Genomic DNA, 17,401 nt, shown 5'->3' with positions numbered 1-17,401 from the left:
GCATGAAAACAAACTAATACAAGGCAGGAATTACAAAATTCTTATATGTGGAATCTAATAATCCCAAACTTACAGAGGCTGAGAGTAGAATGGTAATTACTAGGGGATGGTCGGGGGGTGAGGGGATAGGGAGAACCCCTGTCAAACAGTACAAAGTTTCAGTTAGACAGGAGAAATAACTTTTCAGTCTATTACACAGCATGTGACCAGTTAATAACAATGTATTATGTATGCCAAAATTGTCAATAGATTTTAAACATTCTCAGTATAAAAAATTATAAGTAGATAAGGTGATGATATGTTAATTAGCTTGATATAATTTCACAGTGTATACATGTACCAAAACATCACATCATACTCCACAGATGTATATGATTATTTATTTATTTATTTTTGAGACAGGGTTTCACTCTGACACCCAGGCTGGAGTTCAGTGGCAGCATCATGGCTCACTGCAGCCTCAACCTCCCAGACTCACTGAATCCTCTCACTTCAGCCTCTCAAGTAGCTGGGACTACAGGCTAGTGCTACCATGCCCAGTTAATTTTTAGATTTTTAGTAGACACAAGGTTTCACCATGTAACCCAGGCTAGTCACAAACTCCTGGGCTCAAGTGATGCACCTGCCTCAGCCTCTTAAAGCAGTGGGATTACAGGTGTCACCAACATACCCAGCCTACAATTATTATTTGTCAATTAAAAATAAAAATTTTTAAAAAGGCAAGAGTTATAAGATAACATTTATTAAATGCCTCTGAGGTGCCCAAAACTGCTTGGTGCTGGAAATACAAAGGTAAATAAGACATGGCCTTGGCCCTAAGGGTCACCAGCCTGCAGGGCCAAGGGGACCTAGACTCCTGTAAAGCTATTAAATACCTTTCCAGAGTCTTGAGCCATGCCTCTCACAGTAGGTACTTGACACATATTTGTTGAATAAGTAAAAATATAAATTTAACAATAATAATAGTGTTTGCCATCGTTATTTTCTAGAAGGAGTAAGGATATTTTATGGATGGAAGCTGCTATTTAAATAAGCAATTACTAATACAGAGATTAAAATATACATTTGGAGAGTCCCTAGTTTATTATTATTATTATTATTATTGAAATGGAGTCTCACCCATCACCCAGGCTGGAGTGCAGTGGTGCGATCTCAGCTCACTGCAGCCTCCGCCTCCCGGGTTCAAGAGATTCTCATGTCTCAGCCTCCCTAGTAGCTAGGATTACAGGTGCACACCACCACGTCCCGCTAATTTTTAGGGTTTTTTGGGTAATTTTGGTAGAGACAGGGTTTCGCCAAATTGGCCAGGTGGGTCTTGAACTTCTGACCTCAGGTGATCCACCTGCTTCGGCCTCCCAAAGTCCTGGTATTACAGGCATGAGCCAATGCATCCAGCCAAGTAGAATTAAATTGAAAAAGGATTTATTATGTGACAATCAGGTTGGAACATGAGATTATCCCAGTAAAAAAAAATGGAAGGGTGAGCAAAATCTATAAATATTCCTGGAAAGTGCCTTGGACTCAGCCAGCTTAAAATAGTGAAGTCCATCAGTAGTGCCTTGGGACTGTGGCAGAATGTTTTCTTTGTGATTAAAAAAAAAAAATCAAGCAATCATTCCAAAAAGAATTGGCAGCATTCAAAATCTGCTACTCAGTAATGGATTGAAGAATGATAGATGATGGGCTGGAGAGATTGTGCAATAGCTATTTGCCAGAATACTCTAGAAAAGTACATAATTTTGTTTTTTATACATTTTGCAAAGAAAATGTTTAACAGTGCTTTATATTTTATGCATTGATGTATACATATTCCATATTAAGAAAACCAAACAGAAAGAAAAAAAGTGAAAATTTCCTTGTCTAAGCCAAGCTACAATAATTCTTCTTGAAGCTCCTTGTCGTTCTGATAGGATGACTTTTTTGTTTTTAGACGGGGTCTCACTCTGTCACCTAAGCTGGAGTGTAATGGTGCGATCATGGCTCATGCAGCCTCGACCTCCCAGGCTAAAGTGATCCTCTAGCCTCAGAGGAAGACATTCTTTTTTTTTTTTTTGAGACGGAGTTTTGCTCTTGTTGCTCAGGCTGGAGTGCAATGGCGCGATCTTGGCTCACCGTAACCTCTGCCTCCCCTGTTCAAGCGATTCTCCTGCCTCAGCCTCCAGAGTAGCCAGGATTACAGGCATGCACCACCATGCCTGAATAACTTTGTATTTTTAGTAGAGACATAGCTTCTCCATTTTGGTCGGGTTGGTCTTGAAGTCCAGATCTGCTTTGGCCTCCCAAAGTGCTGGGATTACAGGTGTGAGCCACCACGCCTGGCCGAGGATGACATTCTTAAAGGACTTTTGGGACATCTCATCTATTTCCCAATCCATCCCCAAATGAGTTCTTAACAAGAACACAATAAGGACATCTCTGTAGGATATCCTATAGTCTTCATAGTATTAATATGCACTCTTATGCTCCAACAACAATTCCTATTTCTAAGGGGGGAAAATGTTTCCCTCTGATGAATAGTGCAAGATTTAAAAAGGAGACACAGGTGAAAGAAAAGTAGGGAGTAGTGTCAAAGGCAGCATGAGAAATAGTTGACAATGCTGCCTCTCAGGGACTGCCCTTGGCATTACGGCTGCAAGCTTGGGCTCGGGGGTTAGACTCCTCAGGTGTCAGCTTGGCTCTGTCACATCCGTGCTCTGCAACCTTACTAAACCTTTCAAGCCTCAGTCCCTCATGTCGTGGTATAACAACAATATTGGCTCATAAGGTTGTCAAAAGATTAAATTAGACAATGTGTGTAACACGTAGCTCTGTGCCTGAAATATAGTAAGTGTTAAAAAATGTCAGGTCTCGCCAAACCAGCAATGGCAAAGTTGATCACATGGACATTGTATGGTATTGTTAGTATTCTTAATTCCCAGGAGTAATTGAGGAATTTCTTTTTTAATCTTAGATGAACCTCCAGGAAGGAAAGTAGAGAAGTGTTTTTTTTTTTTTCCCATGCTGAGGTGACGTAGAATAGTCTTCTCCCAAGGACATCCTAGCTGAAGGTCATTGAAACTGAAGACGGTTGTGTAACGTCCTCACCCACGCCTGGCACTGGTCTTTCTTCCAGGACCTTTTGCAGTGCTTCTTTTAGGGACTTTCTACTTTTCTTTCTCCTGAGACTGCCTACCACAAAATAGACAATGGGATTGACACTGCAATTGACAGTGAACGAAATATTCAAATAAGCCTATAATTCCCACACCAACTTGTTACTAGGATTAAAAAAGTCTATGATGCACAGGACCTTTATGGGCATGGCAAAGACAAGAAACAAGACCACAGTCACTATGATGATTATGTAGAGCCTGGCAGGTTGGCGTGACTTCAGGTTACAGCAGACTTGGATGAGGAGCCTCAAACTGGAGAAGACCATGAGAGGAACAAAGACAAGGAATGCCAAGATACCCAAAAATGTATACACGTATCGACATTTTCGGAATCTAGGCTCAGGTGAATGCAGGCAGAAGAAGTTTTCTAATCCAGACACAAGAAGAGAAAGTGCCCACAGCAGATTGCAGGCTACAGCAGATTGGTGCTTTGGGCGTCGGCAGTGGTACCAGATTGGGTAAAGCACAGAGAGACGCCGCTCCACACTGATGGCGGTGAGGAGGTGCAGACCTGTGTTGTAGCCAAAAATTATCAGGAAGATGATGTATGTCAGTAAGGTGTTATTGTCAAAGTGATTAAGCAGGATTATCAGCTGGAGGACGGATGTGCAGAGGAGGACTGTGAAGTCAGCAATGGCGAGGTGTGGATGCAGACAGTGAATGGCCTCCTCTTGTAGAAGATGAGAAACAGCATCAAAAGTCTGTTCCCAGTTACTCCCAGTATGCAAATGAGCAGGGAAATGTAGATATAACTGTCCTGTTCTTGTGATTCTACTGGGGGCTGAGTCGCTGGCTCCGATGACCAGGTTGTTTGATTCAGGGATTCGTTTCTGGTACAGAGTGCAGATTCCAGAGGGTTCACGGTCGCTGCCAATAGTTTCATTCTTGGGGAATCACTGGTTTTCTCCTGTAGACCTGTTGTCAGAAATGGAAGGTGGAGTTTATGGGTGTCATTTGCTCTGCATCTCACAATGTGCACAGTTAGTTTTATGAAGGACCCTCCTCCACACAGTGGTGTGGGAGGGAGGATGTGAGACCAGGGAGGCTCCTGCTGTGTTTCCCTCTGTTCTCTCCTTCCATCGTTTCCCCACACGGGCAGATTCCATTATGATCTCCACGTTTCCTCCGCTGAACCCGAGGGTTGGCTCCTAATTCCAGCCTCAGCCACTGCCTCAGACCAGGGTCTCCTTTCTCCTGGCCCTGTGGGAAAGCCCACTCTGTCCCCAGCTTGTCCCCTACCTTTCTGAAAGAGATTTCTCAAGTTTCTTCCCAGAACTAGGTAACAGATTCAAGAAAAGGATCAAAGAGACACTTATTTAAAAGCCACCGATGAGCAAAAACCAACATACAAAAGAAGTGAAGAAAGTAAAGATAGTGCATTTAGAAACTCACCAGTTATATCTGTCTCATCCCTCTTCCCTGTTCTGGTTTTGCCTTTGCAACATCCACATGATCCCCCCGGGAAGTTTATCCATGCTGAATGAAGGTCATTCCCTTGGGCTTAGTTGATGAGAGAATCCAGCCATTAATGGGAGGATGGAAAGGAACGGGAGAGGGGAAGACAAAGAGGGTCTCTTGGAGTTGGGGTTCAAAAAGAAAAGGCTACTCAGAGTTGGGGACAGGCACAATTGTAGTGTCCAGACCCAGGGCAGTGCGTGGTCCCCAGGTGTGACCCTAGTGTTGTGATTCGTTGATTGTCCCATGGCTTTTCCATCTTTACCCCTTGTTCTCTGCTGCCATAGTGATGGCCTGACCCCAACCGAGGTGGGAGGAAGCTGGGTTCTGGGAAGGGCTTCTAGAGCAAGACCTTCCTAGGTTTTCTTTGCGGACCCTTGAAGAGCAAAGGAAAGGCCATCTCCTGTTTATAAATAAGCGCTGTGTTAAAGGTTACTTGTCAGGCCCCCTTTGATCTCACAACACATGTTTTAGAGGCTTGGCTAGGTTTCCCAGGCTGGCTGATGAACTCTGACTTAACCTCAGTTGTCACTGGTGTGCACAGTGGAATCATTTCTGTGGCGGTGGCTGCTGGAGAAAGAAGAAAACAGCCTCAGCCAGGCCCTGTCCTTTGTTCTCACCTCCGTCCTGTCCTGGGCCGACTCCACTCTTGCCCCCTTCTTGTCCTCCTTCCTTAGGCTCAGGCCGTACCTGTCTGGTTTCCTTCTCCTTAGCCACCGGCCACAGGCTAGTGGGAATGTCCCTTCCCCCACAGCGCCTGCGGAGAGGGACAGCCATCGCTGGCTCCTCTCCTCCCTGGAGCAGGTGCAGGAACCTTGAGGCAATTCCTTTGGTTTACATTGTAGGGTTTCATGGGGCATGGGAACAAGCAAGAGACTCCCTGTTCTGGAAGCCTCAGGCTCCCAGGCACAGTACCTGGCCCAGGCCCTTCTCTGTCATCCCTGCCCCCTTCTCAACATCAGTCTCATGGCCCAAATCCTCTGTAGGACAGGGGCTTCTGCTCTGACTTCTTCAGCATTTTTGATAAAATATATGGCTTTTCTTGATGATAAAAGTAACATAAGTTAGTAATAATTTCACAAACTTTGGAAAATGCAGAAGGAAGAAAATATCCACCTGTTTTCCTATTTTACCATCCAGATAACTTCTATTAATATGTTGATATATTTCTTGGAAATGAGAGTGTATATTGTTTTATACCTATCTTTTTTTTTTTTTTTTTTTTTGAGACAGTTTCACTCTGTCACCCAGGCTGGAGTGCAGTGGCACAATCTTGGCTCACTGTAACCTCTGCCTCCCAGGTTTAAGTGATTCTCCTGCCTCAGCCTCCTGAGTACTTGGAATTACAGGCGTGTACCACCATGCCTGGCTAATTTTTCTATTTTTAGTAGAGGCAGAGTTTCACCATGTCGGCCAGGCTGGTCTCAAACTGCGGACCTCCAGTGATCCGCCGAACTCGGCCTCCCAAATTGCTGGGATTACAGATGTGAGCCACTGCGCCCGGCCAATACCTGCCCTTTAAGCTTAATATTATGCCATCAATATTTTACAGTCATTAAATTTTTTCAAAAATATGATTGATGACTACATAATATCATGTTTTATCTTTTGCTCATTTTTGTTTTTTTGAGACAGAGTTTCACTCTTACTGTCCTGGATGGAGTGCAATGGCATGATCTCCGCTTACTGCAACCTCCTCCTCCCCGGTTCAAGTGATTCTCCTTCCTCAGCCTCCCAAGTAGCTGGGATTACAGGCATGTGCCACCACACCCAGCTAATTTTATATTTTTATTAGAGACGGGGTTTCACCATGTTGGTCAGGCTGGTTTTGAACTCCTGACCTCAGGTGATCCACCTGCCTCAGCCTCCCAAAGTGCTGGGATTACAGGCATGAGCCACTGGGGCTGGCCTTGTTCATTCTTTATTTTACAATTTCTCTATCACTAAATATCTGGGGTATTAATAATTTTCCATAAATGGCAATACAGAGGACATCCTTGTATATATAACTTTGCTGTATCTCTGATTAGTTCCTTAGGATAGATTACTTCAAGAACAATTACAGGGATTTTAAGGCTTTGAGACAGAAAACATAGTGGTCAAGAATATGGGCTTCAAGTTCAGAGATGTGGGTTTGAATTCTGGTTTTAGGATTATTATTACTAATTATCTGACCTTGAGCAAGTTATTTATCTTTTTTTTTCTTTTGAGACAAGATCTCACTCTGTCACCCAGGCTGCAGTGCAGTAGTGCAATTATAGCTTACTGCAGCCTCAACCTCCTGGGTTCAAGCAATCTTCCTACCTCACCTCCCAACTATCTAGGACTATAGGTGGACACCAGCACACCCAGATAATTTTTAATTTTTTTTTATACAGATAGGGTCTTGCTGTGTTGCCCAGGCTGGTCTTGAGCTCCTGGCCTCAAGCCATCCTCCCACCTTGGCCTCCCAAACGCTGGGATTACAAGCATGAGACACTGTGTACAGCCCACATTACTTATCTTTAAACCTCAGTTTCTCTGTCTGTAAAATGGAGATGATGGTGATGTACTTCCAGTGATTATTAGAAATCAAAATGATTTCATCCTTTGAAGGGCTTTAACCATAAGTGTCTGACACAGAGTGTATATTTAATGAATGTCAATTACTGGTACAACTGTCTAGGTGTGTTTCCGGAAGCAGCATAGAGTGCTTTTGCAGTTGAACCCGTTTCAGTATTGAGCATGTGTGTGTGCCAGCTTGATAACTTTGCCTCCTTAATGATGAAATCATGGTATTTAAAACTTTTAATTTACATGTTTAATCATTAGTGAGGTTATATATTTTTCATGAGTCTATTAACATTTTATATTTTTTCTTGTGTAAATCTTTCTGTGTTCTTTGCTCATTTTATTCTAGTGGGCATTGACTTCCTTACTGACCAGTGAAAGACTTTGTTGGTCTTGTTTGTATTCTTCTTGCATCTCCAAGGCAAGTCCCAGGCCCCTGGGTCACAGCCAGTTTGGCCTCGGAAGAGTTGGTCCAGCAAGGAGGCGAAAGTAGATTCTTTTCTCACTCAAACTCCATTCTCTTTCCCTATCTTGTCTTTTTTCTTCCTCTCCACTAAGTCACCTTCTACCACCCTTCCCAGGGACCTGGGGTAAGCTGAGAAGCAGGATGATGAGACAGAACTCACTGGGGTGTCTTTTTTTAGCCAGGCCAGGAGCCATGGAGGGCCTCGCTGCAGCAGCCTGTGCCAGGGTGGGTCTGGCGGCAGCCCGTAGAAGGATGTGAAAAGCTAGCTCATGTCTACAGCTGCAGTTCCAAAGCAGTGTGAACAAATAAGGGATCTGTACTCTCTTTACATAGTATGGCCCAAACTACCCTTTCTGCAGAATTCAAGTGCCTTTGTAAACAAAAGTGTGCTGGCTCGAATTCTATGTCTTATTACTCTTGGCTGTGGGAAGCCTTGTTTTAAAAGAAGCACAGGTTGGAGGGTATAAATAAACGGGTAGGTAAACTGTGGCTCAACGTGTGCTAGGCATTCCATATAATTGTCAGAGGATCCCTGTGAGGTCGAGATCATCCCCGTCCCGCTCAGGGCTTTGGGGCCTTGCCTCGGTCCCACAACTTGTCATATCCTTTCTGGACGCAGATGTTTTCCAACCTCATGTCTGCCTCCAGATGGTTCCCGTGTACCGCATTCTCCCATAAACACAGCCTTTTCCTGTCCATAGAGATTCTCCTTGCGAAGAGGCGGGAACCTGCGGCGGGAAAGGGTACTTCCAAGGAGAGGTGGGGTAGAGTTTACAAAGCCTTTGATGAGGTTCCAGTATGTTCATGTTGTTGGAGTTGGGGTAGTCACCCTTTTTCCACAGGTATCCTCTGTTTCTGCTTTATATCATGTTGTGTGAAACATGTTAATTATTGGCTTTTCCAAAGTTTACTTTTAGCTTCTCATCATGGCTACAGATCCAAACACAGGAGTTCAGCAGGGGTTAAATGTGTTAATATTTTTATGACAGTATGATAGTAGATAACATTAAAAAGATAAAGTCACACCATATTTTAGTACTGATGCTGTGCAGCTTCACTAAAGCACACTGATACTCTGTGTGTGTAGCCCAGGTACCATGCACACACACACATATGTGCGCACACACACACATACATGAGAATAGAAGGGGACATACCTGAAAGGAGACGTGCATCAAGGGGAACATTCAGCTTTTAAAGATATTCTTGGGAGAGGCTCCGTGCTCCCCACTGAAACAGAACGCCTCTGCTCTAGCACACACATGGCAGAAGGTGTAGCTCTCCCAAGGTGGCTTCTGGAATTGGGGTCCCCTTAAAGGAGGCTGTTTCTTCCCACCCAACGCAGCCCCTTTGCAGAGGGATGGGGAAGAAGAGAGCTTGCTGTGAACCCTGGTCACAGTGATCTTTCAGGAAGGAGCGCGTGGGAGTACTCACTGTCACGGGATTTGGTCCTGGTTGAGTGGAGCATTCTTGGTGATGATAGTGCTTCCCTTCAAGTGTGTCGTTTCTGCAGATCCTGACCTCTTATCTAGCAGACCAGAGGAGCGGGAGAAGATTCTTGCAAGCTGAAAGAACTTGCCTCAGTCTGGCAGCAATCTGTTCTCAAGGTCTTATTTTGGCCTCATCTGGCCAGTGAGGTCTGAGTCTTGTTGCAGCACTGTAGGCCAGAGGCGAGGGCTGGCTCTCAGCCTGTCAATCAAATGGAGAAAGAATCACTCTCCCCCCAGGCAGTCTGCTTCAAGTTTTAGCTCATCAGAAAACACCCTGTTCTGCCTCTAACAGGGAGCTTATGACATTTCATCATTTGTAGTTGTTATTAGACTGAACTAAATGTGGGTCATTCCAAGTACTTGGTGTTGATATCCGCTGCCTCTGGAAGACTTTGCATTTCCTAGCATCTACACACAGATGGATTGGCCATCCTTCGGGCCCGAGGCTCCTAGCTGTGGTTGGTGCCATGGGTTGGCCAGGCCCACTGCATTCCAGGTCCTTCCCCAGCCGCTTCCAGACAGATACTCACTTCCCCACCTCCCTATGACTGGCAATAGCCAAAGGGCTTGGTTGTGACAGGGAGCACAGGGAGGCAGGTTGCAGAATGAGAGCTAGTGTTTCCGGAAAGATCTTTGCTGGAGACTGGGGAAAAGGAGCTCTGACCACTGTCCTTTCCCATGTGTCCTCTTTTGGGGCCACACTAGCTGTCTTGTGGTCCTGAGATGCCAATGAGGAGGAAGAGAAGTGGCATTACAGAAAGACTGATGGAGACTAGGTCCTGAAGGTGTTGGTGGACAGCTTGAGCAATGCGGGCACCTCTAATGCTGTTGGTGCAATGCAAGAAAACTCTCGTTCAAGCCACTGTGGTCAGACAAACCATACGTAGGCAGTTGATTTGGGGGGCTTATCTTTTAAAAATCAAAAAGCACATGTAGAAGACATCCTCCGCCTGCAAGAATTGCTGCCTTTGTAATTCCCCCCCTTGAGTGGAGGGAGAACCTGTGACTTGCTTCTAATGAATAGCATGTGTCTGTTCTTGGTGATGGGACGTCAGTCCCTTAGTTAGGTTACATTATGGCAAAGCTGATGGAATGCTGTTTTAAGGGTTTGTTTTAGTCAGGTATGTAAGACACACAGACGTGGACATGACTGTCATAGAGCAAGAAGTTCATACTCACAGGGTCCTAGAAGCAGGAGTCAGGGCATGCCATGTGGGGCCACAAGGGTAAGCACCAGGGTGGGTTAGGAGGCAGGGTTGGGGGGACGGTGACAAGAACCTTTATTGTGGTTTCTGTGGGAAGAAATGGGCACAGCAGGGACAGCAGGCTGAAGACTGGCTAGTTGGAATAATTAGCAGGCCGTGGGCACAGGGGTTGTCCCAGGTTGTCTGGTACCTGGCTCCAGGGTGACTTGGGCAGGTAGATAGTTGCCTAGGGTGTGAGAGCCTGGTAAAGAAGGTGGTTGCAGGTATGGGCTCCGGATGAGTTAGTTTACATCAGAAAGTTGCACTCTGGGGTGAGTTTGTTTACTGTCTCTTGAATCTGGTCACCCTGGGAGGAGCAGTGACTCAGGGTGAGCAAAATCCCAGGTGTCAAAGCATCAGAAGACAGAAAATAAAGGCATGTTTAATGCAGATGTCACTCACATGATTCCACTATTCTATGTTAGACTGTCATGGCAGGTGGGAATGAGAGGCTCCTGCTGACCTTGGAGAAGCAAGCTGCTCCCTGGGAGCTGTCCATGAGGAGGGCTGGGGATCTGCAAGGCAGCCTCTAGGACCAAGGGCCTCAGTCCTACAGTTGCCAGGAGCGGAATTCTGGCAGCAGCCCTGTGAGCTCACAAGAGGTCCCCCAGCCTCCAATGAAACCCCAACCCCAGATGACATCTTGATGCCCCACCTTGTGACACCCTGACACAGGGTTATGCCATGCTCAGATTCCTGACCCAAAGAAACTGTAAGATAAATAAATGCATGCTGCTTTAGGCTGCTAAATTTGTGGCAACTTGTGACATAGCAATAGAAAACTATTATGCTATGTGCATATAGTTAGAAATTAAATAGTGCTTATAATATAAAAAGCCCTATCCCTGTCATTTTTCACTTCTTAATAACAGCCACTGTAAATTCTTCTAGAGATTTCTTCTGGATCCATCCCTCGATTTTAAAATAATTGGTAGATTTTTCTGTTCTTGACAATTTATGTCCAACATTATTCCTTCCAGTTTAGATGAGCATTTTGCTCTCTACATCACTGTCCCATCCAGCTACCATCTTCTCAATACACGTGGATCTGGTTTTTAATTAGGTTCATTTTTCTTCATTTTTCCCTTTTATTTTTAGTTGACACACTATAATTGTACATATTTATGGGATACAGAATGATATTTTGGTACATGTATATGTGTGCAGTGATCAAAATAGGGTCACACACACAGTGATCAAAACAGGCACACACACACACACACACACACCCCTCTCTCTCTCTCTCTCTCTATTTATCTATCATCTTTCTTAACTCGTTCATCTGTTGTTGGACATTTGTGTTGATTCCGTATCTTAGCTATTGGGAATAGTGCTGCAGTAAATGTGGGAATGCAGGTATTCCTTTAATATACCGATTTATTTCTTTTGGCTAAATACTCAGTAGTGGGATTGCTGGATCATATGTTCTATTTTTGGTTTTCTGAAAAATTCCACACTGTTTTCTATAATGCCTACAATAATTTATCTTCCCACCAACGGTCTGGTAAGAGTTCTCTTTTCTCCACATTCTTGTCAGCATTTATGTTTTGTCTTTTGGATGCAGCCATTCTAACCGGGGTAAGATGAGACCTCATTGTGGTATTAGTTTGCAATCCCCTGATGATTAGTGATGTTGAACATTTTTTCATACACCTCTTGGCCATTTGTATGTCTTTATTTGAGAAATGTCTATTGAGCTCACTTGCCCATTTTTCATTGGATTATTTGGGTTTTTTTGTTTGTTTTGCTGTTGAGTTCCTTGTATATTCTAGATATTAATTACTCTTTGGATGAACAGTTAGCAAATATTTTCTGTCGTTCTGCAGGTAGTCTCTTCACCCTGTTGACTGTTCCTTTTGCTATACAGAAGCTTTTTAGTTTAATATGGTCTCATTTGGCTGGGCACGGTGACTCACGCTTATAATCCCGGCACTTTGGGAGGCAGAGGCAGATGGACCACCTGAAGTCAGGAGTTTGAGACCAGTCTGACCAACATGGCAAAATCTCATCTCTACTAAAAGTAAAAAATTAGCCAGGAGCGGTGGCATATGCCTGTAATCCCAGCTACTTGGGTGGCTGCGGCACAAGAATTCCATGAACCTGAAAGGCGGAGGTTGCAGTGAGCCAAAATCATGCCACTGCACTCCAGCCTGAGTGACAAGAGTGAGACTCCATCTCAAAAAAAAAAAAAAAAAAAAAAATTCCCGTTTGTCTATTTTTATTTGTGTTACCTGTGTTTTTGAAGTCTTCATTATTAAGTCCTTGCCTAGACTAATGTCCTGAAGCACTTCACCTGCTTTCTTCAAGTAGTTTTATAGTTTTAGGTTTATGTTTAAATCTTTAATCCATTTTGAGTTGATTTTTGTATATGGGGTGAGATAAGGGTCTAGTTTCATTCTTCTGTTTATGGATATCCAGTTTTTTTCACCGCCCTTTATGGAAGAGAGTGTCCTTTCCCCAATATCTGCTCTTGATGTTTTTGTCAAAAGTCAATTGGCTATAAATATGTGGATTTATTTCTGGATTCTCTATTGTGTTTTATTTGTCTATGTGTTTGTGTTTATACCAATACCATACTGTTTTGGTTACTATAACTGTCTTAGTTCTTTACATTGCTTATAACAGAATGCCTGAAACTGAATAATTTATAAAGAAAAGGAATTCATTTCTTACTGTTATGAAGGCTGGGAAGTCCAAGGCTGAGGGGACATGTCTGGTGAGAGCCTTCTTGCAGGTGGGGACTCTGAAGTGTCCATAGGTAGTGTAGGGTGTCACATGGAGACAGGGCTGAATGTGTAAACATGCTATCTCGGGTCTCTCTTCTTCCTATAAAGCCACCAGTTCCACTCTCATCATAACTCATTAATCTGTAACCCTTGAATCTATTAACCCATGAATGGGTTAACTTATTCAAGAAGGCAGAGCTCTCATGATTCAATCATTTCTTAAAGGCCCTATCTCTCAATATTGACACATTGAGGATTAAATTTCAACATGAGTTTTGGAGGGAACATACAGGAAATAACAATAGCTTTGTGATATATTTTGAAGTCAAGTAGCATAATGCCTCTAGCTTTGTTATTTTTGCTAAATGTTGCTTTGGTTATTCTGGGTCTTTTGTGATTTTATATGAATTTTAGAATTTTAAAAAATCTGTGAAGAATGTTATGTGTTTTAATATTAATTTTATTGACTCTTTAGATTGTTTATGGTAGTATGGTTATTTTAACAATATTGATTCTTCTAATCTGTGAACATAGGCTGTCTTTCCACTTATTTGTGTCCCCTTCAATTTTCATCAGTGTTTTGTAGTTATTTTGTTTTTTGAGATGGTGTCTCGCTCGTCACCCAGGCTGGAGTGCAGTGGCATGATCTTGGCTCACTGCAACCTCCGCCTCCTGGATTCAAACAATTCTCCTGCCTCAGCCTCCCAAGTAGCTGAGACTACAGGTGCCCACCACCATGCCCAGCTAATTTTTTTTGTATTTTTAGTAGAGATGGGGTTTTACCATGTTAGCCAGGATGGTCTCAATCTCCTGACCTAGTGATCTGCCTGCCTCAGCCTCCCAAGTAGCTGAGACTACAGGTGCCCACCACCATGCCCAGCTAATTTATTTTTAGTAGAGACGGGATTTTACCATGTTAGCCAGGATGGTCTCAATCTCCTGACCTAGTGATCTGCCTGCCTCAGCCTCCAAATATGCTGGGATTACAGGCGTGAGCCACCGCACTGGCCAGTGTTTTGTAGTTTTTATCCTATAGGTCTTTAACCTCCTTGGTTAAATGTACTCCTAGGGATTTTTGTTTTTTTGTTTTTAATAGAGATGGCGTTTCACCATGTTGACCAGGCTCGTCTCGAACTCCTAGCTTCAAGTGATCTGCCCATCTTGGCTTCCTAAAGTGCTAAGATTACACGTATAAGCCATCACCATGACCAGCCAGTTTTTCTTCCTCTTCCTTTTCCTTTCCTTTGCCTTTTTCCTTTCCTTTCCTTTCCTTCTTTCCCTCCCTCTCTCCCTCCCTCCCTCTCTCCCTTCCTTCCTTCCCTCCCTCCCCTCTCTATCTCCCCCTTCCTTCCTTCCTTCCTTTCTCTCTTTCTCTCTCTCTTTCCCTTTCTCTCTCTCTCTCCTTCCTTCCTATTTCCTTCATATTTATCTGCCTAGTTTCTCCAAAATTTGTTAACTATTTGTGAATATTCTTAATTCACAGCAATGTGTTTATTTGCATATAGTCAAGCAGGGTTGCTAGGGCTGCTCAGAGAGAGAGAACACAGAAACCTGGCATGCTGGCAAAAGGGTAAGAGTCAGTCTCTGGTCTCTTTCTCCCTGTGCAAACTGGTTAAATATAAAGTAAAAGCCACCGTTTATCTCTTCTGTAAAGTTTTAAATTGGTTTAATAATAATAAGAGCTGAAATCAAATATTTTGTTCAGAAAAGCAGAAAGAATAATGCCTTTTAGTTTACATGACTTTAGCAGTCTCTGGGAAATAAAGATGGTTTTCAAGATTATTGTTAAAATACAATTGTCTTCAAAATGTAAACATGTGGTCTAAATTATGTTCAAATATCAGGTTTGCTAAATGCTTCAAGGTCATAAGCTGTTCCTTGGGCTTTTGAAAATTGTTCAACTTGCCTGCTTTCCAGCTAGATAAGGCCTAGGGACATGTGGGGTTGGCCATGCTCCTAGCTGTGCTGGAAATAGTCAAACCTTATCAGAGTATAACTAACCAGGTTTTACATTAAAATTTGCCATTATAATATGCAATTAAGACCACTAGAAACAGTTTTACATGCAAGGTATGTAAGAATAGTAGAATGTGGGGTTTTTTGGTAAAAGGTTATAAAAGGTTTTTGTTTCTTTAAAATTTCTGAGTCATCATTTTGGCAAAATAAATAATTTATGGTAATTTGGAATTCCAAAATTAAACTTCAGCTTCAAAATTGTCTTTCCTAATGCCTGGCTTTCTGAAAAGATCAGAGAGCCCCTGAAAATATCCAGAAAGAAGGTAAGCAGGATTATTTGACATGTTTAGGTATGTGGAATTGCCAAAATGATGTTCAATCTTCTTTAGGTTATATTGTCATGAATAATACTGATATATGTTCTAAAGTTGTATGAGATTTCTAAAATAGCATATGCTATCAATTATAATTATGGTTATTATGTTAAGTTATTGTAAACCACAGAAACAACATTTCCTTGCATAAGGCTACTAATTCAAGTAAAACAAAAATTAATTAAATACCAAGAAAATACTTTGTCAGATTTTCATGTTAAACCAGCTGTTACTGAAATTGTTTAAAATAGTTTATAACCAATGCTTGGTTCCATATTCCTGGGAAGACAATTAAGTTTCAGGTACATTTAGTCACCTGGTGGGCCATTTACACATTTTATAAGGGGATTTCATTCAATTGTTATTTTCCATGCCTGTTTTCTGATTGTATAAAAGCTTTCCCATGCAAGATGGCTAATGTTGTAACAGTAGATTATTATGCTACAGTGTATTTTCATTAGGTAAAAAAAGCTTTTTATGTTTTTCTGAGAACATTGGGGAAAATCTGGCTTTGCCATCCACACTATAACAAAACTTTGGGACCTTGGGCTTTGAGTTCATGGTCTTGCAACTGAGAATGGTCCCTCCACACTTTTGGAACTGTGCACTCAGTGGAACCCTTGAGGTAAAGCTAACCAGGGAAATTTCTCCCAAGAAGAAGAAGGAACCTTGATGTGAAAAGCTTTTCACACCAGCCCTGGGCATCAAGAAGCTACCCTGTCTTCTCTAGACAGAATAGTGCGAGAGTTCCATGATATGCAATAGATAGGGACTATGCCTCAAGCAAGCATGAAGCATTTACAGAAAAAAGACCATCAGTCCCTCTACCTCCCATAAAGATTTATGGAGATCACATCTTCCAGCAGGGAGGTGAGGCAGGAAAATAGGGTCTGGAGGCAGGGAACATAAAGGTGATTCACACTGCAGCTAAAGCAAGAAATATCCTCTCCATAGGGTGTGCGCCTTAAATGACTGTAACTTTACTTCATCCTCTTCATTTACATAGGGTGTACCTGAAGTAACCAGTGAAATCCTCTATGGCATATTTAAACTCCCCAAAATTCTGTAATGGGACCTTTGAGCCTCAGTTCTCAGGCCTGCTCCCACACTGTGGAGTGTATGTTCATTTTCAATAAAATCCTCATTGCTTCCTTTCTTTGTTTGTGCATTTTGTCCCGTTCTTTGTTCAAGATGCCAAGAGCCTGGACACCCTCCACTGTTAACAGCATGGTTAGGTTGTTTATTTAAAATCATACTACTTTTTTGATGTAGGCCTTTATTGCTATAAAATTTCCTCATTCTATAATTTATTGCTATGTCTACTATTATTAATATTGCTTTTGCTGTATCTCATACGTTTTAGTATGTTGTGTTTTCACTTTCATTTATATAAAGAATTTTTTTATTTGTCTTAATTTATTCATTGACCCATTGGTCATTTAGGAGCATGTCATTTAATTTTTATGTATTTTTATAATTTCTAATGTTCCTCTTGTTATTTATTTCTAGTTTTATTCCATTGTGGCCTGATAAGATATTTGATATGATTTCAATTTTTAAAAAATTTGTTGACTTGTTTGGTAGCCTAATATATGGTCTATCTTGGAGAATGTACCATGTACTAATGAGAAGAATATATGTTCTGCAGGTATTAGATGAACTGCTCTGTAAATGTCTGTTAGGCCCATTTGGTCTATAGTTTAAATTAAGTCCAATGTTCTTTGTTTTCTAGATAATCTGTCCAATGCTGAGAGTGGGGTACTGGAGTCCCCAGCTGTTACTGTGTTGGGATCTGTTTCTCTATTTGAATCTAATAATATTTGCTTTCTCTATCCAGGTGCTCTGGTGTTGGGTGCACATATATTTACAATTGTTATATCTTGTTACTGTATCTATCACTTTGTTATTAATGACCTTCATTGTCTCTTTTTATTTATTTATTTTTACTTAAAATCTATTTTGTCTGATATATAAGTATGCCTACTCTT

The 17,401-nt window shown here is 42.3% G+C and overlaps 1 protein-coding gene and 1 long non-coding RNA gene across 3 annotated transcripts in view; one reads left to right on the top strand and one right to left on the bottom strand.

Moving 5' to 3' along the window:
- The window catches only part of MAS1 (MAS1 proto-oncogene, G protein-coupled receptor), an 89,372-nt gene that overhangs the window by 14,048 nt on the left and 57,923 nt on the right, over nucleotides 1–17,401 (top strand). Inside the window, exon 1 of one of the 2 annotated variants that reach the window (XM_064360484.1) lies at nucleotides 15,348–15,362. The exons of the other annotated variant lie outside the window; for it this stretch is intronic. The gene's annotated coding sequence lies outside the window, so the exon portion shown is untranslated. Of the gene's footprint in view, nucleotides 1–15,347; nucleotides 15,363–17,401 lie in introns of those variants that run through there. 2 annotated transcript variants of the gene reach the window in all.
- Nucleotides 206–9,238, bottom strand: LOC135268276 (uncharacterized). The gene is made up of 3 exons (XR_010336543.1): nucleotides 9,058–9,238; nucleotides 8,781–8,853; nucleotides 206–4,067 (listed from the first exon to the last, which is right to left on the bottom strand). It is a non-coding gene; the product is annotated as an uncharacterized LOC135268276 (long non-coding RNA).

The sequence above is a fragment of the Aotus nancymaae genome, unplaced genomic scaffold (genome assembly GCF_030222135.1).
Source record: "Aotus nancymaae isolate 86718 unplaced genomic scaffold, 86718_ANA_hifiasm-v0.15.2.pri h1tg000040l, whole genome shotgun sequence".
Taxonomy (NCBI): Eukaryota; Metazoa; Chordata; class Mammalia; order Primates; family Aotidae; genus Aotus; species Aotus nancymaae.
Note: the sequence above shows the minus strand (reverse complement) of the source record. Positions and strands in the feature narration are given on the sequence as shown.